Here is a 27554-nt window from a genome sequence, read left to right on the forward strand (position 1 = left end):
CACTGTGGGTGGCTCGCACCTGGAAGCGCTCGAAGTGTCCAAATATAAATCAAGATGCTTCTACAAGAAGAAATCTGCTGGCCATGATGATGAGCTTCCAGAAGTTACCATCAATATGGTTGATAAAAAAATCGACAAGGCGTTACAGCCTTAACCCTTTCTCAGAGGCATCTCGACGTATCGCTTGGTTACGGTCTGGAACTAGACGACCTAGACCAGATAGAGGATACTCCTTAGAGGATGAAATATCAGATGCCAACTTCGTGATCGCTTCCGATAATATAGTGTCCAGCACAGGACAATCTCGTGAGGCGTTCATGATCAATGTTGAACAAATGGCCAAAATCCTTGAAGACGCTCTAGCCAAGCAGAAAGAGAATTTTAAATTCAAAATGGAAATGACTGTACAACGGATAAGGGAATTGCATGATCAACAGATTCAAGTCTTATCAAATCAGATTGGTAAATCTAGTCATCACAACACTACCAATAGGGTAGATAGCGATTCGGAAGTTGAAGAAAGTATCAACGTTAATACCCTTCTTATTGACCTAAATGTTAGGGGTGGTCCCACCAAGGATGACAACATTAGGGGTGGTCCAGTTGTTCCTCCCTAAAATCTCCTAAAGAAGAATATGGGTGAGGACGAGAATATGAAAGACCTGGAGAGTAAGATCAACGAATTGATATCCACTCAGGAGGTAAAGAAGATTGGTATTTCATGTCCCTACCCAAGGGAGTGGGAGTTAATCCCATATTTGGAAAAGTTTAATCAAATTAACTTCACATCGTTCGACGGTAAGGACTCACCCACTTAATACCTAATTTACTTTAAGTCCCCATCTGAGTGTGATCTCTGGTAATAAACCCTTGATGGTCTGGTTATTCGTTGGCACCCTTCACGGAGCTACCTTCAATTGGTACTGCAATCTCAAGCCAAGAAGTATCAATAGCTGGGAAGACATGGAAAGCTCGTTCCTCAATAACTTCTTTGATGATGACATTGAAGTGTCGATTGGATCCCTTTTGGATGAGAAGCAAAAGGACAGGGACTCAGTTGATAGCTTTGTCAAACGCTTCCACAACAAGGTAATGAATTGTAAGGATCCTGTCACAGAGGAATACATCTTACAAATATGCCACAACAATCCCTCCTTTGAAGTTCTTGAAGCCCTCGGGGTCGTGCCATCCACAACATGGAATGAATTAAAATTGCACGGGAAACAGGCCAAACGCTTTCCCAAAAGAAAAAAAGCTTGAAAGAGGCCAACCAATGACTAACCCCCCAAACTCAAAATTTTCTTCTTGTGGTAAGGGAAAGGCACCTGCAGCAGCTGTTGATACTAATCAGGCATCACAACAGTAACCTCAGAAGCAGCGAAGAACTCCGGATCCGAGACTCCAAAAAGAGTACTCCTTCAAGGATGAAGAGGTTCCAGCTATCTTCAAATACCTCCTTAAAATAACAAAATCAAGTTGTCACCTATTACAAATCAGGAGGAAGCTAACAACACTTCAGATCTAAAGTATTGTGCGTACCATAGGAGGATCCTTCATCCCACCAAGGCTTGCTTCACTCTCAAGAATAACATTCAAGCCTTGGTTGATGCCGGCATCATAACGCCGAAATAAGCCGAATGAGAATGCTCTCATTCGATGAGTATAAGAGGTTAAACTACTTCTCATATTCCTCTGATGAGTATAAGAGGTTAAAATGCTTCTTCCATTCCTCCGATGAGTATAAGAAGTTAAACTGCTTCTCTCATTCCTCCAACAGGTATATGAGGTTAAACTACTTCCTGACACTCTAACGGATATACGAGCATAAACTGTCTCTCCAACCTCCAACTGGCATATGAGGCTAAACTATTCTCTACCTTTCACGGGAAGTTCCTAGAGAATATTACATATAATATTCTTTAGGATAACCTGGCAACCTCCGACAGGTATACGAGGTTAAATTGCTTCCATTATTTTCAATAACGAGAACGAGACTCCAAAAAGAGTACTCCTTCAAGGATGAAGAGGTTCCAGCTATCTTCAAATACCTCCTTAAAATAACAAAATCAAGTTGTCACCTATTACAAATCAGGAGGAAGCTAACAACACTTCAGATCTAAAGTATTGTGCGTACCATAGGAGGATCCTTCATCCCACCAAGGCTTGCTTCACTCTCAAGAATAACATTCAAGCCTTGGTTGATGCCGGCATCATAACGCCGAAATAAGCCGAATGAGAATGCTCTCATTCGATGAGTATAAGAGGTTAAACTACTTCTCATATTCCTCTGATGAGTATAAGAGGTTAAAATGCTTCTTCCATTCCTCCGATGAGTATAAGAAGTTAAACTGCTTCTCTCATTCCTCCAACAGGTATATGAGGTTAAACTACTTCCTGACACTCTAACGGATATACGAGCATAAACTGTCTCTCCAACCTCCAACTGGCATATGAGGCTAAACTATTCTCTACCTTTCACGGGAAGTTCCTAGAGAATATTACATATAATATTCTTTAGGATAACCTGGCAACCTCCGACAGGTATACGAGGTTAAATTGCTTCCATTATTTTCAATAACGAGAAGTTCTTGGAGAATATTACTCTTAATATTCTTAAGGATAACCCGACAATATGACCAAATACAATTGGATTCAGGTTTGCTAAAGAGCTGGGGGTGGAATACCTCGAGGCATTCGAATAGGAAGTTCATGGAGAATGTTATACATGGTATTCTTATGGGTAACCCAAAACCGATTGATTATTTAACGTTAAAACCAATCATCAGAATAATTCACTCTTAATCATGATTAAGAGCCTCGTACTGTGGCTATTTAATCATTTTCAAGATGATTAAAATCCTCCCACTATGACTTTCCAAGCACTTTTTCGTTGAGATGAGATTTAATGGCCTCATTCGGTTAATCTTCACTCATAAAACTCCTACGATGTAACTATAGAGTGCTTTATGATTCACAGTCATCCACCACAAAGTCCCTCACTGATCAAATTAACTAATAATAGGTCCACCAAAATTCTTTTGGCTGAGTCCATCCAAACTCCTACTGTATTTGTGCACTTAACACTCCCAATGTTAAAGTCTCAACACGGTATTCAAAAATTCAACCTGCTAATCCATGGCAATCATCAAACCTCTTTGTGTTAAGTCCCAGCCACTTGACACTAAAAACCCCACAGAGTGATTTGTACGGGTCAATGTTCCCACTGTTATTTGTATCTTCACTCCCCACTGTTTTTTGGTCAAACCTTTCTATAGTTAGGACCAAAGCCAAAATCCCCTCTCGATTCCTTTCATGAATGAGAGGTCTATTTTCAAATCGAGCAACAAGCCTTCCTACAGTTAGGATCATCTCAAACTTCCCACTTGGTCAAACCTTCCTACAGTTAGGACTAAAACTGGAATTCCTACTTGATAAATAAGAAATCCACCTTTAGATTGGGTAATCAAACCTTCCGACAGTTAGGATTATCCGAATCTTTCTCGAAGTGGATATCCAACTTTGATTTTCTCTTGCACCTGGAGATAGAATATAAATTTTTTCCTCTCTAGCATCGGGTTCGTCTTTGCCCCAAGAGAAGACACCACCTTCCAACTCCAAAATCTATGCCTTACGCGCATGGGGGATTTCATCTCGGTCACTAAATAGAGATAAATTTGTATCTAACATATGCTGCCGAGTGGTCCGTTCCCGCGAAAACGGCCAAGTCTACGTATTCAACATCGTAACACCAAAATCCGTGTCTTACACATACGGGGAATTTTATCCCGAATCCTAAGTAGGGATAAGTCAGCGCCTAACACACATTGCCGTTTAGTCTTTTACCGCAAAAAGGACAAAAGCTCATGTATTCAACATCGTGACAGGTCGTTATTAATAACGCCAAAATCCATGCCTTACACGCACATGGAATTTTATCCTGAATCTTAAGTAGGGATAAATCAGTGCCAAACATGCGTTACCGGTTAGTCTTTTACCATAAAAAGGACAAAAGCCCACTTATTCAATATCGTGGCAAGTTATTATTAATAACACCAAAATCCGTATCTTACATGTACGGGGAATTTTATCATGAATCCAATGTAGGGATAAGTCAACGTCTAACACGCGTTGCCAGTTAATCCTTTACCGTAAACAGGACAAAACCGCAAATATTTGACATCATGGCAGGCGGTTATTAATAACTCCAAAATCCGTGTCTTACACGCACAGAGAATTTTATCTTGAATCCTAAGTAGAGATGAGTCAACGTATAACACGCGTTGCCGATTAGTCTTTCCCTGTAAAAAGGACGAAGGCTATATATTTAACATCATAGCACCAAGTCTAAGAGAGTTCATCCTCGTAGCACGTCACATGTGAAACGGATTTAGATAATTCATATGCAAGCCCGATTCAAATGATAATCGGTAAAGGCGTATCAAATCTGTTGATGGCTGAGGGTTTGCCAAAAATTCTAAAGTCTGTGTCTAACACGCGTTCCCTGGTTGTCTATTCCCATGACAAATGAAGAAGTCTATGTATTTAATATCATAGCATCAAGTCTAAGAGAGTTTATTATTTTAGCATAACTTCACATGCGGAACGGACTTAAACCATCCGCATGCTAGCCCGACTCAAACGGTAGTCAGTAAAGACTCGTCAAACCTGTTTGTAGCTGAGGGTTTGCCAAAAATCCCATAAGCATGATAGTCACTGACGCACTAGCTTCATCAATTCATCTCGTGACTTGAACACCCGGGAGAACATCAATTCCAGCCGAAGTTTTCACAAAGGACCTTGAACATGTTACAAAAGAAAGTCAACGTCAGTCAATGCATAACCGTGAGTCAACGCATTAAGATAAAGGTCAACATCAGTCAACGTATAACTGTGAGTCAACACCAGTCAACGCGTCGACTATGTTCACCAAAATAAGGCTCTGATCAATTCCAAGTCAAAGGATGTCCCAAGGAGTTCAATTGTAATTCAGATATGAATCCCTGAAGTAGATAATCAGTTTAACGTCGACTCGATGACACGAGCTAAAATTAGAAACCCATGCACCATTTCAGTTCTAAACTTTGACAACGGTCAGTCGATAAATGTAATACCGTAGGAATTTTAGCTATTTGACAAAATACTGAATAGAATAAAAACTAAAGAAGTCAAGAATCAAAGACAATTATAGGTCCTTTTACGCTGATTGAAGGTTGGGCCTATCACATCTAAAGTATTTCAGGCTCTTCTATAAAAGAATGAGACTAAAACACTTTGAAGGGGGTATCTGTAGGCATCAAAAATTATCTATAGGTCCCCGAACAGAGCTCGAGATGACGAGCCGTTGAGCGATGAACTGTCAGATGACGTTACGATGAGCCATCGAAACAGCAAAGCGGCGAACCATTGATGACATAGCAACAAGCCACCGGAGCAGCAAAGTAAGGGAATGCGCGCTCACTAGCCACCTCCAAATAGCCTGCACATTCACTGGACACCTCCAAGGGGTCCGCGTGCTCATCAGCCATCTCCAATTAGCCCGTGTACTAACCGGCCACCTCCAAGTAGCCCGCACGCTCATCAGCCACCGCCAAGTGGCCCGCACGCTCATCATCCACCTCCAAGTGAACAAAACACATGAAGCGAATCGGTGAAGCGTACAAGTCAGCGAAATGATAAAATGCACGTAACGACGAAACAAAACCAAATCGATAAAACCCCTGGTGTCCGAGTCGCGTTCAAAATGACTCGGCCAAGGCCAAGCCACCATAGGGTGGCTCACACAGTGCCGAGCCACTGTGGGGTGGCTCACGCCCTGAAGTGCCCAAAACTTCTTTTTTAATGGTTTTTCTCGGGATTTGTTCATTTCAGAGTCTCCTAACTATTTTGAAGCTATCTCTAAATGTGGTTAAACAGTTATTTATTGAGGATAGGTTTAAATCACCAATTCTTATCTAAAAATGCTGCATCCAAAGCCAATAAATACAAGCCTATGGCCTTATACGCAGAGGATCTGAAATCAAGGCGAGGTGCTGTCAAATTGAAGAGTGGTCCACGAATTTCAGATGAGTGCTAGCAGATCTTGACGAACTTCAGCATAAAGAGAGAGCTATTCAAAGGATCTGAGGCCCATTTTCCCTTTTCTCCGAATCAAACTTGGTTTTGATCTCGAGAAGAATCGTAATCTCATTTGGTCGAGATTATCACTTCTGCGATTGTTTTCTTTGTGAAGCAAGAGCATTGAATTTTAATTCTATCAACCGAATCTGATCTGTGGCGGTCCACGAACTAATGTGTCCTCGGCACTAGCAAAGATCCTAGGTAAGCAGCGGGTGATAAACGTCCTCTACGTGTGTTTGAAGAGAGTTGTATTTTTTTATTTTATTTGTGTAAGTGAGTAGTCTTATAAAAAGATTAACTCTTTTCAATTCATTATAATCGATAAACAATTGTAATGGATTCTACAAATAAACCAACTTTTACCCCAAACACTGCAGAGCCAAATACATTTAAAAGACTTATGAACAATAACTACGTAATGCAATATATTCATGCCCTTTAGTAGACAAAGCTACAAAGTTTTGTTTTCTACTAGACCAAGATATTATAGAAAGTCCTCAAAGATGTACTGATCAACTAGTGCTCTTTCTATTGGTATGACACCCAGCATAATTACTATTAGAATACTCACCTAAATTAAAAAAAAAATTACACATAGGAAATAATAAACCAAAATTTTGTGTTCTAATTAAATATTTAAAATTTTAGTTTATAGCTTTTAAATGTAATTCTTTAGGATTAGCTTGAAACATAGCATACAAACACACATATAAAATAATATCTGAATGAAAAGCAATAAGATATAAAAGACTATCAATCATTCTTTTGTATCTCTTATCATCAATCGACGCATTTGTCTCATTCTTTATAAGCTTTGTCAAAGGACTTATAGGAGTTCAAGCAGCTTTCAGACTATCGATACCAAAATATTTTAAAAGATTATTTACACATTTCCTTATGAAATGAATATTCTATATTTTATTTGCTTCACTTAAAACCCTAAAAAGTGCTTCAGCTCTACCATCATGCTCATCTCAAACTCATTTTGCATCAACCTTTAAAATTATGACAAAGATCCATATTAGTAGCTCCAACTATAATATCATCAATATGTACTTGCAAAATAAGAATATCTTTACTAACAAATTGAATAAATAAGGTATTGCCTGCAAACCTCTTTTTAAATTTATGTTTAAAAAAATAAGAACTTACGCGATCATACTGTAGGCAGTAAAAATTACCTATAGATTACAAAGAAGCTCAAACCTGACAAAAAATACTAATATCTCTCAAACATAAATCAGCCTTATACGCAGAGGTCTGATAGAGTGATTAGTACTTAGGCGGAGGACTCTTGGATTCAAATCCGAAAGGGGGAGATTTCTAAAGAGACTAAGGCTGATTGGACCATCGGATTAGATGGGGGCCTTTGGATTAAAGGCCGACTAGTGATGTTGGATATTGTGTGGTTGAAGAAGGAATTATTTGATGAGGCATATCGCACCAGATACACAGTGCATCCAGGCACAACCAAAATGTACAAAAAACCTAAAGAGACATTTTTGGTGGAGGGATATGCGTAGGGATATTACAGAGTATGTAGCAAAATGCTTTACCTACCAGCTGTAGGCATATAAAATTGCTTATAGGTCCCTTTTGCTCAGCTCGGCACGAACCGACAAACCAACGAGGCGACGAGATCGACGAATCGCACACAAGCAACGGAATACATCCATTCGCGTGCGGGATCAAGCCAAGTGTTCGAAGAGTCAACGAGTCATCCAACCGAGAGCGGACTCGAACGAATCACGATCGAATCAAGATCGGTTTCGGACTCCAACTCAGAAGCGGATTTACTGCCAAATCAGGAATCCAATTTACTGCCAAATCAGATCATCAAATCAGAGACTAAGTTAATCAAATCACGGACAGAACCAAAGGCAGAAAACACCAAAAAAAACCACCACCTAGAGGGGCTCGGCCGAAAGATCGGTTTCGGACTCCAACTCAGAAGCGGATTTACTGCCAAATCAGGAATCCAATTTACTGCCAAATCAGATCATCAAATCAGAGACTAAGTTAATCAAATCACGGACAGAACCAAAGGCAGAAAACACCAAAAAAAAACCACCACCTAGAGGGGCTCGGCCGAAGCCGAGCCAACTTCAGGTGGCTCGGCCCAAGCCGAGCCACCTTAAGGTGGCTCAAACAAGATTCAAGCTTTGGGACTTCGAGGACTTGCTCATCCAGATCTGGTGCTCGGCGACCGTCAACGCCAAATAAGGCAGGAGTTCGAGAGGACCGGATCTCAGATCTACGCGTACGAACTCCGGATCTAAGCTTGGTCTTAGATCCCGAGACTTGAGCGATTGTTTCCTTGGTGAATCAATCCCTCCCGGCTATTATTTCCTTCGTGGAATAATACCCGTCGTACTGCGTAGACCCGACCAGATCTAGATCGCGCGGTGGTCCACGGCAAACAACCCCGGCGCAGGCAAAGAACCCACAAAGCGAGGATCCAGATCGCGCGGTGGTCCACGGCAAACAACCCCGGCGCAGGCAAAGAACCCACAAAGCAAGAGACCGCAAAACAGGATCTTGCGATTCGTTCGACAAACAAGGAAATAAAGTTGTAATCTTTCTTTACTTTTATTTGATTTTCATTGTAACCGGATCTTATAAAAAGACCGGATCTTTGTAATCGATAAACTATTACAAGAATTTGCAATGGAATCAATGATGAAGAAAACAACGATTTTTCCCGCGAACACTCGCCGACAAGATCGGAGCGTCGCAGCCGCGGATCTTGATCCCAGTCGTGGAGGAGGTCGAATACGAGTTCGATCAGACCAAGTTCGAGGAGTACCTTTCATCCTCGTCTAGATCGACCTCCCCCCGCAAGTCCAAGAAGTCCAAGTTCTCCTCCAGGAGAAAAGTTCGTTGGTACGAAGAAGTTGAAGCTACCAACGACGACCTCATCTCGATTGACGCCAAAGTTGCGTCAGATGAGGCTCCACTTCGGAGTTTTGGAGATTTGAAGACTCGGACTTTTCAGATCTGGTTCTTGGCGATCATCCATGCCAAATAAGGCAGGAGTTCGAGAGAGATCAGATCTGAGATCCACACGGTGAGAAAAGTCTCGATTTCGCTTGGTCGATTTCGATTACTTAGGGCTATTATTTCCTTGGTGAAATAATCCCCTCGGCTGTTATTTCCTTGCCGGCGTTATAACGCTAAGGTAAGCCAAATAAAAACGGCAAAACTCCGACCGGTATAAGAGTATAAACTGCTTCCTGACACTCCAAAGAGTATACGAGTATAAACTGTTTCTCAATCCTCCGACCGGTATAAGAGGTTAAACTACTCCCTGATACTCCAATAGGTATATGAGTCTAAACTGTTTCCCCACTTTTGACGGGAAGTTCCTGGAGAATATTAAGCTAATATTCTTAAGGATAACCCGGTTAGTTAACTGATAATAATGTCCGAACCAGTTCCGCAGAGGAAACTGGGGGTGGACGATTTATGTAACGGGAAGTTCCCAAAACCACAGCAATGTAATGAATAAGGACTCCCATTCAAGTTCTCACTGTGTCTGTGCACTCAACACTCTCTCTGTTAGAGTCTGGACGTAAAGTTCCTGATTGGTCAAACCTTCTTACAGTTAGGACCACAGTCAAAATCCCCTCTCGATTCTCCCAATGAACGAGAGGTCCACAAATCAAGCGATCAAACCTTCCTACAGTTAGGATCGTCTTAAACCTTCCATTCGGTCAAACCTTTCTACAGTTAGGACCAAAACCAAAAACCCCTCTCGATTCCTCCAATGAACGAGAGGTCCACTTTCAAATCGAGTGATCAAACCTTCCTACAGTTAGGGTCACCTCAAACCTCCCACTTGGTCAAACCTTCCTACAGTTAGGACCAAAACCACGATTCATTCTCGATAAACGAGAAATTCATCTTTAGTTCGATAATCAAACCTTCCGACAGTTAGGGTTATCCGAATCTTTTTGATTCTCGGAGTGGAGATCCCACTCTTAGTTTCACCTTTCCGGATTCTGGGGGTGGAGATCCCACCTCGAGTCTCCTTTCCTTCTTTGTTCGGGGAATAGAATATAAAATTCTTCCTTCCCCATACCAATCCTTTTCGAAGAATTCAGGATTCATCCTAGGAAGTTTATCCCGAATCCTAAGCAGGGATAAGTCTGCGCCTAACACGCGCTGCCGGTTTAGTCTTTTTTCTGCACAAAAAGACACCAGAGTTCGATTCTGGGGTATTCTATCCTGAAACCTAAGCAAGGATAAGTCTGCGCCTGACACGCGCTGCCGGTCAGTTCTTAACCGTTTAAAAAGAACACCCGTTCACATATTCAACATTGTGACAGGTTGTTATTAATAACACCAAAATCCATGCCTTACACGCATGGGGAATTTCATCCTGAATCCTAAGAAAGGATATGCCGACGCCTAACACGCGTCGCCGGTTTAGTCTTTCCCCGTAGAAAAAGACACCAGAGTTCGATTCTGGGGTATTTTATCCCGAAGCCTAAGGAGGGATAAGTCAACGTTTAATACACGTTGCTGGGTAGCCTATTCCCATGACAACGGCGAAGTCTATGTATTCAAAGTCATAGCAACAAGTCTTAGAGGATTCAGTCTCTAAGCACAACGTTACATGCGGAACGGATTTAGACAATTCGCATGCTAGCCCGACTCAAACGGTAGTCGGTAAAGGCTAATCAAATCCGTTAAAGGCTTGGGGTTAGCCAAAAATCCTAAAGTCAACGCCTAACACGCGTCGCCGGGTAGTCTATTCCCGTGAGAAAGACGAAGTCTACGTATTCGAAGTCGTAGCATCAAGTCTAAGGGAGTTCATTCCTTTAGCACAACGTCACATGCGGAACGGACTTAAGACAATCCGCATGTAAGCCCGATTCAAACGGTAATCGGTAAAAGCATGACAAATCCGTTGAGGGCTGAGGATTTGCCAAAAATCCTAAGTTAACGTCTGATACACGTTGCTGTTTAGTATTTTCACAGGAGAAAGACGAAGTCTACGTATTCAATATCGTAGCACTAAAAGAGTTAACTCTTTTAGCATAACGTCACATGCGGAACGGACTTAAAACAATCCGCATGCTAGCCCGACTCAAACGGTAGTCGGTAAAGGCGCATCAAACCCGTTGATGGCTGAGGATTTGCCTGGTCTCGTGACTTGAGCATCCAGCGACATTCAAAACCCTAAGGTTAACGCCGGTCAACGCGTAACCCTAGGTCAACGCCAGTCAACGCGTTGCAATCAAACAGTCAACGTACGACGTCCAAAACCCTAAGGGCAACGCCGGACAACGCGTAACCCTAGGTCAACGCCAGTCAACGCGTTGCAAGCAAAAATCAACGTTCGACGATTCAAAACCCCAGGGTCAACGCCGGACAACGCGTAACCTTAGGTCAACGCCAGTCAACGCGTTACGATCAAAAAGCCAACGTTCGACGTTCAAAACCCTAAGGTCAACGCCGGTCAACGCGTAACCCTAGGTCAATGCCAGTCAACGCGTTGCAATGAAAGGATCAATGCGAGCAAAAATTCAACGTACGACGTTCGAAACCCTAGGGTTAACGCCGGTCAACGCGTAACCCTGGGTCAACGCCAATCAATGCGTTGCAACGAAAGAATCAACACTCCAAAAAGTATACGAGTATAAACTGCTCCTTACTCCGAAAAGTATACGAGTATAAACTGCTTCTTAACACTCCGAAAAGTATACGAGTATAAACTGCTTCTTAATACTCCAATAAGGTATATGAGTATAAACTATTCCCTATTTTTGGTTTGAGAAGTTTCTGGAGAGTATTTTTCTAAAAAATATTCTTAAGGATAACTCAACAACACAACGCCGGACAACGCGTTCCACATAAAAACTCGACGCCAGCAATCGATGGTCAATTCTACGAGCTGAAGATCAAAAATCAGGAATCGACTTCAAGGTTCAAAATTTCCGACAAACGGTCAGACAATAAATGCAGTACCGGAACCCTTACAGACATTCGACAAAGCACCGAATAGCCTGAAGGATTAAAGGAATCAAGAACAGAAGCCATTCCGAGGTCCCGTTACACCGACTGAAGGTTGGGACATGCATATCCAAAGTATTCCAGACTCTTCTATAAAGGAACGAGACTGAAATACTTTGGAGGGGGTATCTGTAGGCATATAAAATTGCTTATAGGTCCCTTTTGCTCAGCTCGGCACGAACCGACAAACCAACGAGGCGACGAGATCGACGAATCGCACGCAAGCAACGGAATACATCCATTCGCGTGCGGGATCAAGCCAAGTGTTCGAAGAGTCAACGAGTCATCCAACCAAAGGCATACTCGGACGAATGACGATCGAATCAAGATCGGTTTCGGACTCCAACTCAGAAGCGGATTTACTGCCTAATCGGGATCCGGACTTACTGCCAAATCTGGAATCAAGTCAACGAGTCGTTTCCAGGTCAATCAACCACACAACAGAAACACAACCGAATCAAGTCCAGATCAACAACGAAACACAGAACCGGACAACGGAAAATGACGGAACGAACAACACCCGGAGGGGCTCGGCCGAAACCGAGCCACCTCAAGGTGGCTCGGCCCAAGCTGAGCCACCCTGAGGTGGCTCGGTGGCCGAGCCACCCATAGGTTGCTCGGCCATGGCCGAGGCCAGCTGCGAGGTGGCTCGCGCATTGCCGAGCCACGGCTTGAGGTGGCTCGCAGCGCGAGTCGCACTCAGGTGGCTCGGCCCAGAGCCGAGCCACCCTGAGGTGGCGGGCGCCCAGATCTGTGGCCTAGGCAGCAGTTGAGTGCCTATCAATAGGCTAGGTTTGTTCATTTGAGGGGGGGGAAGATTTTGGGAGGGCGAGCCGCTGGCTGAACTCGAGACGCAGATCCAAACAAGATTCAAACTTTAGGACTTCAACGACTTGCTCATCCAGATCTGGTGCTCGACGACCGTCAACGCCAAATAAGGCAGGAGTTCGAGAGGACCGGATCTCAGATCTACGCGTACGAACTCCGGATCTAAGCTTGGTCTTAGATCCCGAGACTTGAGCGATTGTTTCCTTGGTGAATCAATCCCTCCCGGCTATTATTTCCTTCGTGGAATAATACCCGTCGTACTGCGTAGATCCGACCGGATCCAGATCGCGCGGTGGTCCACGGCAAACAACCCCGGCGCAGGCAAAGAACCCACAAAGCAAGAGACCGCAAAACAGGATCTTGCGATTCGTTCGACAAACAAGGAAATAAAGTTGTAATCTTTCTTTACTTTTATTTGATTTTCATTGTAACCGGATCTTATAAAAAGACCGGATCTTTTGTAACCGATAAACTGTTGTAAAAGAGAACAATGAATTCAACAAAGAAAGACACGGTTTTCCACGCGAACACCAGCAAGTGAAGGTAGAACATCAGAGACCCGCGTGTACCCTATAGCCTTTACCCATTCCTGAGTGGAAGTGGGCAAATATTCTATGGATTTCATTGTGGGCTTGCTGAGGTCTAGCAAAGGAAACGATTCAATTTGGGTGATTGTTGATCGATTGACGAAGTCGACGCACTTCCTACCCGTTAAGACTACTTATACGATGAAGACTTATGCGAGGATTTTCATCCGGGAGATGAATGATTGCATTGAGTTCCGAAGATGATTGTGTCAGATTGAGGCTCAGTTTTCCCTTCATAATTCTTGAACAGCATACAGAATTCTTTCGGTAGCCAGCTATCATATAGTAGTGTTTTCCACCCACAAACAGATGGCCAAACAGAGAGACTCAACCATGGTTTGGAGTACATGTTACGAGCATGTGTTATCGATTTTCAGGGAAGCTGGCAGGATCATACTCCATTGATTGAATTTGCCAACAATAATAGTTACCAATCTACTATAGGCATGTTTTTTTTTTGTGAAAAAATTATTATTATTAATTGTAACAAAAAGTTACAATTTTGGAAGGCCTTCTCAATTAAGAGTAGCCCTCCTCTCCAAAAGGAGTTATAAAAATTTTCACACCTCTAACCCCTCACTCTCTACCCCTATTTATAGTAAACATCAGTGAATGAGAGCCATTGGATCAAACTTGAGCCCCAAGACAAGCACAATCAGCCATTGACGCGCGCTACAGTAATCTGGTATCGATGCAGGCATCGATGCAGGTATCGATGCCAGCATCGATGCCCACATTGATGCCGACATCGATGCCCACTATTTCCAAATTCTGATTTCACGGATAGCTTCGTCTCGTCGAGATAGGCGATTTTCATATATTATATGTTAAATTCCGCCTTCCGGATTAGGAGATATCGTCGTTTCTTTGTGGCCAACCATTTTGAATATGATTTCTTTTCATATTGGATTTTTGATTTTCTCCGGCTTCTACAGGCTACACGACTTCATTCTGGGCTTTTGGATAATTTGGAAATTGATTTTCCAATGTGCTTCTTTGCTTCATTTCTTCATTTAATCAATGGGTTTTTGTTGAGAGATGAGAGTTTGAGATTTATTCTTCATTAACCTGCAATTAAAAGATAAAAATAATTATTAGTGGTATATTTATTCATATAAAATAGATAATGAGGGTATAAAATTATAATAAAATATGATTATCAGAAGGTTGTTGCGACACATCTCTATCAAGCCTCTAGCAAAGAAAATAAAAAGAAAATCCTAACTCACTTTCGCAGGAATCGCGGTTGTATTTAGCGCATACAACAAGCCTTTAAACCCCTAGGTTACCCTAGTGGACGAGTTGTAGTCTCGTGAGGGTTTGCAGTGAATATACCCACAAAATTCGGTCAACTTGCCAAATTAAAGAAGTCAGTAAATAACTAAATTCACTTGATAACTTTTAGATAATCTAATTGGAGCCAGTTATCACTCAAGAAAACATTTTTATATATAACTCTAAGGTATATTTTTAAGAAAATCTTCTCATTGTAGCAATACAAAACCAAGCCAAACTTAGAAATTTAATTTAAAAGTTTTGAAAAGAACATGCTAACTCTTTGTTTTAAATAATTTTCAAGTTGCTTGATTTAAAATATTTTCCAAGACCATATATACAACTATAAAACATTTATTAGTTTTTTTTAACTCTTTCTTCCTTGGTGATTTTTTCTACTTTAACGGGCTTTCTAAGTGACCATTTAACGAGTTTTGGGCCAATGGATCCCAACCCAAATGGGCTTAGGTCATTAAGTATGGAAATACTCCTTGGGCTTAATTACTCGGTCAGCTTAGGCTTTATAAGATAGAATCACCTTGAATTAAAGAGTTTTTTTTGCCAACAATAATAGTTACCAATCTACTATAGGCATGTTTTTTTTTTGTGAAAAAATTATTATTATTAATTGTAACAAAAAGTTACAATTTTGGAAGGCCTTCTCAATTAAGAGTAGCCCTCCTCTCCAAAAGGAGTTATAAAAATTTTCACACCTCTAACCCCTCACTCTCTACCCCTATTTATAGTAAACATCAGTGAATGAGAGCTATTGGATCAAACTTGAGCCCCAAGACAAGCAAAATTAGCCATTGATGCGCGCTACAGTAATCTGGTATCGATGCAGGCATCGATGCAGGTATCGATGCCAGCATCGATGCCCACATCGATACCCACTATTTCCAAATTCTGATTTCACGGATAGCATCGTCTTGTCGAGATAGGCAATTTTTATATATTATATGTTAAATTTCGCCTTCCGGATTAGAAGATATCGTCGTTTCTTTGTGGCCAACCATTTTGAATATGATTTCTTTTCATATTGGATTTTTGATTTTCTCCGGCTTCTACATGCTACTCGGCTTGATTCTGGGCTTTAATTGATTTTTCAATGTGCTTCTTTGCTTCATTTCTTCATTTAATCAATGGGTTTTTGTTGAGAGATGAGAGTTTGAGATTTATTCTTCATTAACCTGCAATTAAAAGATAAAAATAATTATTAGTGGTATATTTATTCATATAAAATAGATAATGAGAGTATAAAATTGTAATAAAATATGATTATCAGCATGTCTCCTTATGAAGCATTGTATGGGAGGCCTTATAGATCTTTGATTTGTTGGGCGGAGCCGGATGACAGCTTGCTACTTGGGCCAGAGCTCGTAAGGCAGACTACGTAGAAGGTAGCATTAATTCGAGAGTGTATTCTCGTAGCCTAGAGTCGGCAGAAGAGCTACACGGATCAGAGGCGACGACCTTTGGAGCTCTAGGTTGGAGATTATGTTATGTTAAAGATGTCACCTATGATGGGTGTTCAGTGATTCGGCAGACTGGGAAAGCTTGTCCCGAGATATATTTATCTATTCCGGATTATGGAATGTGTTGGAGCTGTTTCATACTAGCAAAATCTTCGAGCATCTTTCCTTTTTCTATGCTCAAGAGGTACTTACGCGACAAGGAGCAGTAGAGAGTGCTAGATGCGCCAGAGATTGAGATTCAGGCAGATTTTACCACCATTGAGATTCCAGTTTGCATTCTTGCCAAAGAGGACAATAGAGTTAGAAATAAAGTGATTCATTTAGTTAAAATTCAATGGAACCGGAAAGGAGCTGATGAGGCTTCTTAGGAGCACGAGGAGGATATACATCGCGACTACCCATACCTGTTTGAGAAGGTACAATGTCAGCTATGATTTGTTTGTGTTTATTTTGTCTTTATGGCTACATTTGCATTTAACACTGGAATGTGGATATTAACACTTAGGTCCTAATCATTCGGAACACAGGGTATATATATGGGGGGTTCCTTGTTTGGATTTTTTGCCTGACGTACTAGTTCCGTTTAATTAGGGGTTAAGTGGGAGAATTTGCATTTGAGATTATTAAGTGTAAATATCGCTTGTGATTCATATCTGGAGATTAATGGTATAAGATGTGTATGTGAGGGTTTCCTTATCTAGATTATCCCTTCAACATGCTTTTCTCGTCTTATTAATCTCTAAGATATGATTGCGAAATTTCGAGGACGGAATTCTTTTAAGGATGAGGGGGTGAATGTAAAACCCCATAATTTTCTGAAAATACTATGGTAAATAGTAATGAATGAGAAATATTATGATAAATATCATTTATTGATGAATGAGTATGTTACTAATTAATTTGAGATCAATTAAGTGTATACATGAGAGTATACAAGTGTTAAACATGCACAAAATAAGTGAAAACATGCACGTGAACACAAAACCTGTAGGCTGGAAAATGCCTCTGGTAAGTCGACTAATGCTTGTCTATCAGTCGACTAATAGGAGCTCATCAGTTGAATGATGGAAAGCCATCAGTCGATCGACTGGTACACAAGTAGATTCCCAGTTTGACTGCTTTCGGGTCTTTTTGTTATTATTTCGGGTTTACCCTTATATTTCATATATATATATATATATATATATATATATATTATATATATATATATATATATATATACTATATATATATATATATATATATATATATATATTATATATATTATATATATATATATATATTATATATATATATATATATATATATATATATATATATAATATAATCCATTAATTAAACTCTTTTTCTTTTTGCAGATGGTAGCGGAAAGACCCGTGTCCCAAAACCCTCCAAGTGCACACCTCCGTGGTAGTGGTGGCGACGGCAGCTGTTGACATGTCGGCTTGACGGCGCGGCGGCACTTAAACTAAGCCTTCGGCAAAGGAAACTGAAGCGGGTTATCGGGGTCGGGTGGAAGTGGAGGGAAGTGGGGGGAAGCCGACGAACGCGTCGAAGGCTGTGGATGGGAGGGCGGTTGAGTAGAAGATTGGGGTCATCAGAGATGACGAGGATGAAGATGAAGGCTGATCGATGGTGTTCGGCAATTGACAGCCACAGTGTGTAAATTTGAGCTCATGATGTTACGGGAGCAATTAATTTTGAGCAGTGTTACTAACTCGACTGCCGATTTGTACTTGTTTCTGTGTGCTAGAAAACAAACTTTGGTGTAAATTTTGCCATACAGGGGTCATACATTTTTGTGTACCCAATGAGTTGAATTGTAAACCAAGCTATTTGTGCAATAGAAATGCTCTAAAAATGTTGCTTTTTCAATCATAGCTCTAAAATAGTTCATCTTGGTATAATCTTACTTGCAGAATCCATTTTTATTTTTTATCTTTATTTTTTGCTTAATTCTTCAAAGCACAAAGTAGATTCCTAACCAAAAAACACTGTAGTATCAGTATCCTAGATCAAAATTTTGTCTAGGATACCTACTATCCTAGACGGAATTTCGTCTAGGATGTATCCTGGACAGAATTCATTTCTTTCTAGGATACCTACTATCCTAGATGGAATTTTTATCTTGGATGCGTCCTAGATGGAAATTATTTCCATCTAGGATATTTCATCTAGGATGCTTCCTAGACAGAATCTTACTGGACCAACATCCTAGACGGAATTCCGTCTAGGATAGCCTTTTTAGACGGAAATTTGACTTTCCTAGACGGAATTTTTCATCTAAGATACTCCGTTTTTTTCTAGTGAGTGGCCTAAAGTTGCAATGCCTACCAAGAGTCTGAACCTTATTGCGAGAAAATCATAGAGGGGTATCGCCAGGGTCTTATTGAAAAAACAGAGGTGGCGATAACCTGTAAGGCTGGGTACGACTAGCTCTCAGCACAGCTTCAAGCCAAGATGAGGAAACCACCTGATCGCTTCCACTACCCATCCTATCGTAGCTAAGTATTTTTATGAGTTGGTAGAGGTGTAAGCACTTAGTGGGGGACTCGATCTTGGTGAGGAAGAGGGGGAGTCGGGCGATGCAGCTCCTAGGACTCTAAGTGGGAAGACCAATGAAGGAGGTGACTGCTCAACTCCTCCATCGGCTGCTACCAGCGTTTCCTTGCCTTTGACCCCGAGAGCGAAGAAATCATAGGAGATTTGAAGAGCAGTAGGCTGCAATAGCCATACAGCAAGCAACTATCAACTCCATGAAAGAGATATTGGAGCATCTTCTGATTAAAAAGAAGAAGAAGAAAGCGAGGACTTCACGCACTCCACGGAAATCCTCAAGGAACAAAGAATGGGAGCCTACTCCTCCTCACACGAAGGAAGGAGAAGATGACCCCGGATCATCTTCGGACTTTTCATCCAATCATCGGGAGGGGCGTCACATGCTAGTAGTACTCCCCAGGACAAAATGCTCGACGGGTTCCAAAGCCAGCTCAACGCCCTAAAGCTTCAGAGAGACATGAACAAGTTGGGGGTTGTCAGACCGTATCTAATTGAATGGGATACAGTCCCTTACCTGGCAAAATTCGAACTTATAGGCTTAGTCCAGTTCGATGATGGCAAGGGATCTCCCTCATAGTATATCTACTACTTCCTATCTCAAATATGTTTTCTTACAGGGATTGATCCTATCCACACTCGGCTATTCATTAGGACCCTAAAGGGGTGGCCTTTGAATGATTCCGCAAGCTAGAATCGGACGCTATCAAATTATAGGCTGATATGGAAAAGCTTTTTTTGTTTCACTTCTTCGATGATGATACAGAAGTATCAATAGCCACTCTACTAGCTAAGAAGCAAAAGAAAATGGAGTCGGTCAATGACTTTGTAAAGAGATTCATGAATCAGTTACTTCATTACCGGCACCAAGTCTCAAAGAACACCTTGATCGAGATGTGTCGCAACAATCTTTTGATCAACATTTTGTCCAAGGCCGATGTAGTGGAAACCCGAACCTAGAAGTAGCTTGTTCGCTAGGGCTAGCTAGTTGAGAACATGATCAAACGGTTGGAGGCTGAAGAGCCTCAATCTAAAAGAGGGGCGTCGAAACCAAGTGCATTCAGGAACCTTTCTCGATCAAAAGGAAAAGAGATCATGGCTGTTGAGTCTACTCCAGCCCCCAAGTTAGCTCCGAGACAAAAGCCTAAGTCTTTTGAACTGCGCCCTCTGAGGAAATATGACTTCAAATAAGATCAAGTCGCTGCTACCTTCAATAATCTCCTCAAGAGCAACAGGATAAAGCTGTCAGAAGTGAAGAATCCTGAGGACCTACACAAAACGGACGATCCGAACTACTGTGCCTACCATGGAATGCTTGGTCATCCTACCTCAAGTGCTATATCCTCAATGATAAGCTCCAAGCTTCCTATAACGCGGGAGTCTTAAAGAAGGAGAAGGTGTAGAAGAAAGTTACTACAAATATGGTCACTTTAAAATTCATGACAGACCTTCTGGAAGTTCATACACCGGCAGGGGTAGTGCCCGTCCCTAAGGTGAAGCTGAAGATCATCAACGCCGATCCCCCCAACCAGCGAGAGAAGGGTCTAGCACCATAGACATTGTCGTCAGGCAAGTAATGTGGGTTCACCCTGATCTCCTTGACGAGAGGCAATGGACTTCTAAGTCTTCGAGGAAGTTCCAAGATAAGGCTGAACTTTGCAACGTTATTTCTACAATTACCAGTGAAGACAAGACAAGAGTGGCGCCCCCTACCAACTCAGACAATGAGGTAGATGCATTGGCTACCCGAGTAGGAAAGGACTTTGCCAGGAACTACCCTTCAATGGTAGAAAGTCCAGCAAGGCCATCGTTGGGACCGTCACCAGCAGTCTGACTGAATCGTAACAAGTCGAGTTCAAGTAGTCAACCATTTCGATTCGACGTACTCACACAGGTGAAGAACATTCCAGCCAGAATTATCTTGTATGAACTCCTACGATTATCAAAGTCTACCCGAGAAGCTCTATGAGAGGCACTAGGTAACTAAGAGACTTTTGCCACACAGTTCTCACCTACCCTCGAAGAGGACGTGGAAAAGGAATGTCCGTAGTGCTGCCAGATATCCAAACAGCAGATTCCCTACATTACCTTCACTCCTTATGACATGCTCATCAAGAGTACATCTCATGACCGACCCCTCTACTTCACAGGGTACATCGGTTCTTCCAAGGTAGACAGGATCCAAGTGGACCCAAGGTTCACACTGAGCATTGTCCCCCTGAAACTCATCAAACACTTAGGGGTACCTAAAACGTGATTGTCTGCAATGACTACCACCATCTTTGGCTTTAACGCCTCCGGAACCCGACCACTAGGAAAAATACGCCTCAAATGCCGGCTGGGTGACATGAAGACAGAAGTGACCTACTATTTTATCGATGCAGAACCTTTCTACAATATGCTACTAAGTCAACCTTGGATCCATAGCAACTAGATAGTCCCGTCCATGTTGCATCAGTGTCTAAAGTATGTGGACAATCATGATCAAGTAAAGACGGTATTCGTCGAGAAGCTCCCCTTCAAAGGAGTCGAAAACTACTTTACCGACTCTTTACTTTACCAAGACCCTCAATCAGGTGACGAACTACAGGTCAAGGAACTTGGTAGTGCCAATGAGGCCGATATTGAGTCTGAGAGCAACGAGGGTCTTGTCTTGAATGACATTGAACCCATTATAATCGACTATGAAGGCCTCAATGCAACCGACGCTGATGAAGCGGACATGTTTAACTTGAATGAAGATTTTTATTTTGCTTACTTGTCGTCTAGTTTAGAGACTAGTAATTATGAGTCTAGCAATCTGATTGCAGGGTTATATAATAACTCTTCTTTACACTTGCATGTGCACTCGTCATTTGTCACAAACAAACAAACGATTGAGTCCTTGCAAGCAATCTTTATCATACCAACCTAAGATAATTATCAGAAAAATCTTATCTTTGGAAAGATAGATCAACCTATGCGTACGCTGTGGGATAAGTCGGAAGGCGATGAACCCATCCCCTAGTTCTCACACTATGATCAAGTAGCAAAGCGTATGATGGAGAACATGGGTTATGATTTTGCCCACAAGGAGGGCTTAAATTGCAGCAAAGGGCGAAAGATGTTTATTCGACCTGCCTACGTGCTCGAAGGAAAGCCTGACAATTACTACAAAAAAAACTCGAAGAGGGTTGGGCTACGTCTCCTCTTCATTAGATTTATATTCCGATTTTGGTGAAGAATCCAAGAGAACCTATTCCCAAGATTCATCATCTACATCATCGATGTGGGGTTCAGATGTTAGCAAGGGAAATATGCTCAAGGGTCTCACAATCAACATGGCTACAGCTAATCCCACCAAAATCGACGGGGACGACCAGATCCCTGTAGGCAATAAAAATTGCCTTTAATCCTTATCAGAGAAGTTCAGAACAAAACTGCTAAAACCTCGCCCGAAATAGCAGAAAAAGGGGAAAACACAGATATCTCCCAAACCGTAAGGAATTTGGCGAAACGAAGGAAGCGAACCGAAGCCTTTGGCTCGGTTCGGATGGCTCCATCTCGTCGAGATAGGCGATTTTCATATATAATTCGTCCAATTCCGACTTACGGTTTGAAAGTTACTGCCTATTCTTCGATCCATGCTATAGAGCTCGCCTAACGGCTTGAAGATCGCCTGCAGACCCAGGTTCGTTTGCAGTCCACAGCTTCACCTGCAGTTGCAAATCCGCCTGCAGACCCAAGTCTGCCTGCAGTCCCAAATCCGCCTGCAGACCCAAGTCTGCCTGCAATCCCCAGCTCTGCCTGCAGTCTCAAATCCGCCTGCAGACCCCAAGTCTGCCTGCAATCCCCAGCTCCACCTGTAGACCCAAATATGCCTGCAGTCCCAAGCTCGCCTGCAGACTCAGCTCGCCTGCAAGCTCGCCTGCAGACCCAAGTCTGCCTGCTCGCCTGCGGTCCCAGCTCGCCTGCAGTTGAAGCTCACCTACAGCTCGAAGTTCGCCTGCACGATCAAGCTCGCCCGCAGACCCAAGTCTGCCTGCAGAATGCAGCTTACCTCACTTGTCCAAGCAGAAGGGAGGGCCGCCGGCGCTCAGTGAGTTGGCCATATCCACTCGAGTATCTGACAGCTGCTGTCACGCATACGAGGAGGGGCTTTCCCATTCCTAAGTGACGTGATGTAAAACATGGCTCCTCGAATGACCGCTCCTGTTGCAGGTGAACAGCAGGATATCTCTGAACGACGTGTGGTCACATCCCATAATTCAAGGAGCAGTCAAGCTGTCTCCCTCACCTCTATTAGTGGTCAAATCCCATGAATCAAGGGATGGCCCATGTCATCCCTTGCCTATTAAAACCCATCTTCAGCCAGCATAAAAAAAAGGGGGGATTGGCTGTTGCATATTCTGCTGGCTAATCTCCCAAAGGTTGAACCTGGACCTTTGCCAAAGGCTCCCTCATTTGAGAACTGAAGCTCCGGCAGCAACTTCGATCGGATCGTCCAAGGGAAGCAGACTCGGCACGAGCACCGAGCGAGGCGTCCTATCGCCACCGAGGAACCCACGTTAAACAAGGAGGGCATTCCCTCTGCTTCTGTTGTAAACATTTGATTATTAGTTTGTAATAAGCTTTCTTATTAATACAAACGAACACTCCCTATTTTCGGTAAATCAAATTTACACCATACAATCCCACTTTATGATGAAGCATGAGATCGTCACGTCAGTGCCCAATGGAGTGGTCGGTTTGAACAACGTGAACCACCCACGGAGGATAAGATCCTCCAAATAAATATGAGTGACGAGGTTAGCCCCAAACCCATATTTATAAGCAATAGCTTACCTCCTCAGGAGAAGGAAGACCTTATATCCTTCATCCGAGAATATATTGATGTCTTCGCTTAGAATTACGAGGATATGTTCGGCCTTGATCCTCAAGTAGCCATGCATCGCCTCAATATCATGTCGTACACCAAACCTATCAAACAACAACAAAGATGGTTTCGTCCGCAGATCATGGAGGTGATCAAAGCCGAAGTGAAGATGTTGATCGAGTCGGGCTTCATCAGAGAGGAAAAACACCCCGATTGGGTCACTAACATTGTTTCGGTCCTGAAGAAGAACGGTAAGATCCGTATCTGCATTGACTTCAGATACCTCAATGTTACATGTCCAAAGGATGAATTTCCCTTACCCATTACGGACATCATTATCGATAATACGTGTGGGTTTAAAAGGAAGTCTTTCATGGATGAATTCTTAGGGTATAATCAAATCAAAATGCACCCTGAAGATGAGAAGCACACTTTATTTAGAACACCGGTGGGAATATACTATTACACAGTTATGCCCTTCGGATTCACAAATGTAGGTACTACTTACCACTGTGCCATGAGCATAATTTTTTAAGATCATCTACGAAAGATAGTCAAATGCTATGTGAATGACTTGGTCATGAAGAGTCGCAACTGGGACGATCACCTTCAAGATCTGAGAGTGATGTTCGAACTCATGCAATCCCATCAATTGAAGATGAATCCTACAAAGTCATTTTTGGGAATGTCGAGCGGTAGATTCCTCAGATTCGTCATCATGACGAAGGGAATTCATATAGACCCTGATAAAGTGCGAGCTATTCAAGAGCTTCAGCCTCCTAGAAATCTTAAAGAATTAAGGGGACTGCAAGGATGCCTAGCATACATCGGTAGATTCATTGCAAATCTCTTGGGTAAATACCAACCCTTTTCAAAATTGATGAAGAAAGGCATTTCTTTTGTGTAGGACGAGGCTTGCCAACAAGCGTTCGAGGAGATTAAGACTTATCTCTCGAACCCACCGACCTTGGCGACGCCTGTCTCAGGAAAATCCTTCCTAATCTATGTACGAGTGATGGAACATTCTCTTGGCGTTCTCTTAGTACAAGATGATGACGATGGCCATGAGCAAGGCACCTATTACCTGAGTAGGACCTTACAGGGAGCTGAACGCTGATACCCTATAGTCGAAAAGGAATGTTTGGCCCTGGTGTTTACAATTCAAAAGATGCGACACTACTTGGTTGGTCAAACCATACATGTCATCTCCTGAATAAATCCTATCCGGGTCTTCATGACGCAGCCCGGGTATTTAAATTGGCGACTGACAAGATGGGCACTCTTTCTATCCCAATATGATATTCACTTCATGCCACAAAAGTCCGTCAAAGGGCAAGCAATCTGCGATCTCATGGCCAGTCATCCATTAGATTCAAAGACCGGTCTATTCGAAGATATGCTGGATGAAACCCACGAGGTTAATGCAACTTCATAGGAAGAAATTTGGAAGTTATTCTTTGACGACGCATCTTGCGTAGGCACAAGCATGTCTATCATCAGGGAAGTGGGGGTAGTCTTGTTTCCTCCACAAAAATTAGTATTACCTCGAGCTTTCTCTTATTGGAGCCATGTTCCAACAACGTGGCCAAGTACAATGCGCTGCTCATTGAACTTAACTTGGTTAAAAAATTAGAGATAAAGCAACTCGAAGCTTACGATGACACTCAGCTCATCGTCAAGCAAGTGATAGGGGAATACGAAGTCAGAAATAATGACTTAATCCCATATCATATAGCGGCTATCAAACTAGCTGGATCATTTGAAAGCTTTTGCATTGAGCACGTGTTTCACTTTAAGAACATGCATGCGGATGCATTAGCACCATTGGTAGTCAACCTGGCTCAACCACTAGGAACAAGTCAACACGTCACCATCGCAAGCCGGCAACTCCTTCGACCGAAGGATGCTCTGGAAGTGAATGTAACTCACCAGAGCATGGGTGAACTCGAACTGAGAGATTAGCATTTACCAATTATTGACTACATCTTGTATTGCATATTCCCCAAAAACATCAAAGAACGAGAAGTAATTCACAGACATGCACCAAGATTCTACTACAACTCAACCACAAAAATATTGTATCATAGGTCATACGACGACATATTACATCGGTGTCTCTTAATGACAGAAGCACAGGAAGCCCTACGGGAGGCCCATGATGGTACCTGCAGAGCTCACTAACCCGGATCTAAGCTTTAGGATCGCTTATGAAGAATAGGCTACTAATGGCCCAGAATGGTCAATGACGTGGTAATTTATGCCAAGTGTTGCCATGCGTGTTAGATTCACGCCAATTACATACATCGACCGCCTGAAGATCTGCACCCGACAGTGACTTTGTTGCCATTTGAAACATAAGGAATGGATATCATCAGACAGATATCTCCGCCATCGGCAAAAGGTTATCGTTTTATCCTAGCGATAACTGATTACTTCTCTAAATGGGCCAAAGTTGTTCCTTTAAGGGAAGTCAAAACTAGCGATGTGATCAAATTCATCAAACATCAATGTTTGGTGGAAAATTTTGCAGTAAAAGAAATGAAGGAAAATCGATTTGTATTCTTTTAATCTCAGTTACAATTGGATTTCCTGATTACAAAAGAGAGGAGAATGAATTTGATTCTCCCCTTTGTTTAATTCTGGGTTCTTCACGGTGGCGATGGAGTGCCTCCCTCGAATGCTCGTGTCGAGTTTGCTTTCCGTTAACGATCCGCACGTCTTGATTCACTGGAACAGTACCTTCTCCTCACGATTTAACGTTGTGGAGGACTTATGTGGTAAGTTGGAAACTCTGTACGAGTTGATTGATCTTAACCGTAATTGGTTAGACAAGCCAAGGATTTATTCTTTGTTGCCAAGGAGCAGGATCTGAGCTCCAGGTCCCGGATCTGAACTAAGTTGATTTCTTAGTTATTTATAGGGGATTAAGGGGTGTAACCGCCCCCTTAATTCGCTCCTTTGTGGGGCTAATGGGATGTAACCGCCCCCCTTAATCCGCTCTTAAGTGGGGGCGGAAATCCCTCAGATCATGGGGAGAAAACGGTTTCTGGAACCGTTCAACTCGTGTTTGAACGAGTCAAACGCAGGTCCTGTATTATGGAATAAAATCTGCGTTTGGACGCAGTGTTTACAAGTTGCGTTGGGCAACAGATGGAACCTACGTTGGCAGCTGTTAGAAGCTACGTTTGGCAGCGGTTGGAAGCTGCATTGGCAGCAGTTGGAAGATGCGTTGGGCAGCGGTTGGAAGCTGCGTTGGCAGCAGTTGGAAGCTGCGTTGAGCAGCGGTTGGAAGCTGCGTTTTGCAGCATTTAGGAGCTGCGTTTGCATAGCTTTGACTCTAGAATGAGACCACTTGTGCTTCACCTCTGGGATGCAGGGATGAGTTTTGCGTCTTGGATTGAAGAGATTGTCGATTTGTAGTCTTTTTCTGTCAGAGCGTTGCAAAGATCGTCATTTTGTAATCTTTACTTTAGCTCTTTAATATGTGAGAGTCGTCAGATTGTAACTCCCTATGTTGATTATGAAGGTTGTTGATTAGAGCTTTCATCAGTTATTGTGAAGGTCGTCAGATTGTAACCTTCATCGATCTACGTGAAAGTCTTCAAATTATAGCCTTCTGGAAGTCATCAGATTGTAACTTCCATGATCTGTGTTTGATGGGGAATCAGCTATCTATTGTGATTTTTAGACAGCCTACATAACCCCCTCCAAAGTTTTCAAAAGTTCATGGTTGACTGGGACGAATTTTTGAAATACTTTGGATCTCAACTCTGATCTTGGAGATGTTGATTCCTTATCACAAAGGAGTTGTTCTCTACACTCACTTCGAAGGCATCTTGGTTG

The sequence above is a fragment of the Asparagus officinalis genome, chromosome 1 (genome assembly GCF_001876935.1).
Source record: "Asparagus officinalis chromosome 1, Aspof.V1, whole genome shotgun sequence".
Classification (NCBI taxonomy): Eukaryota; Viridiplantae; Streptophyta; class Magnoliopsida; order Asparagales; family Asparagaceae; genus Asparagus; species Asparagus officinalis.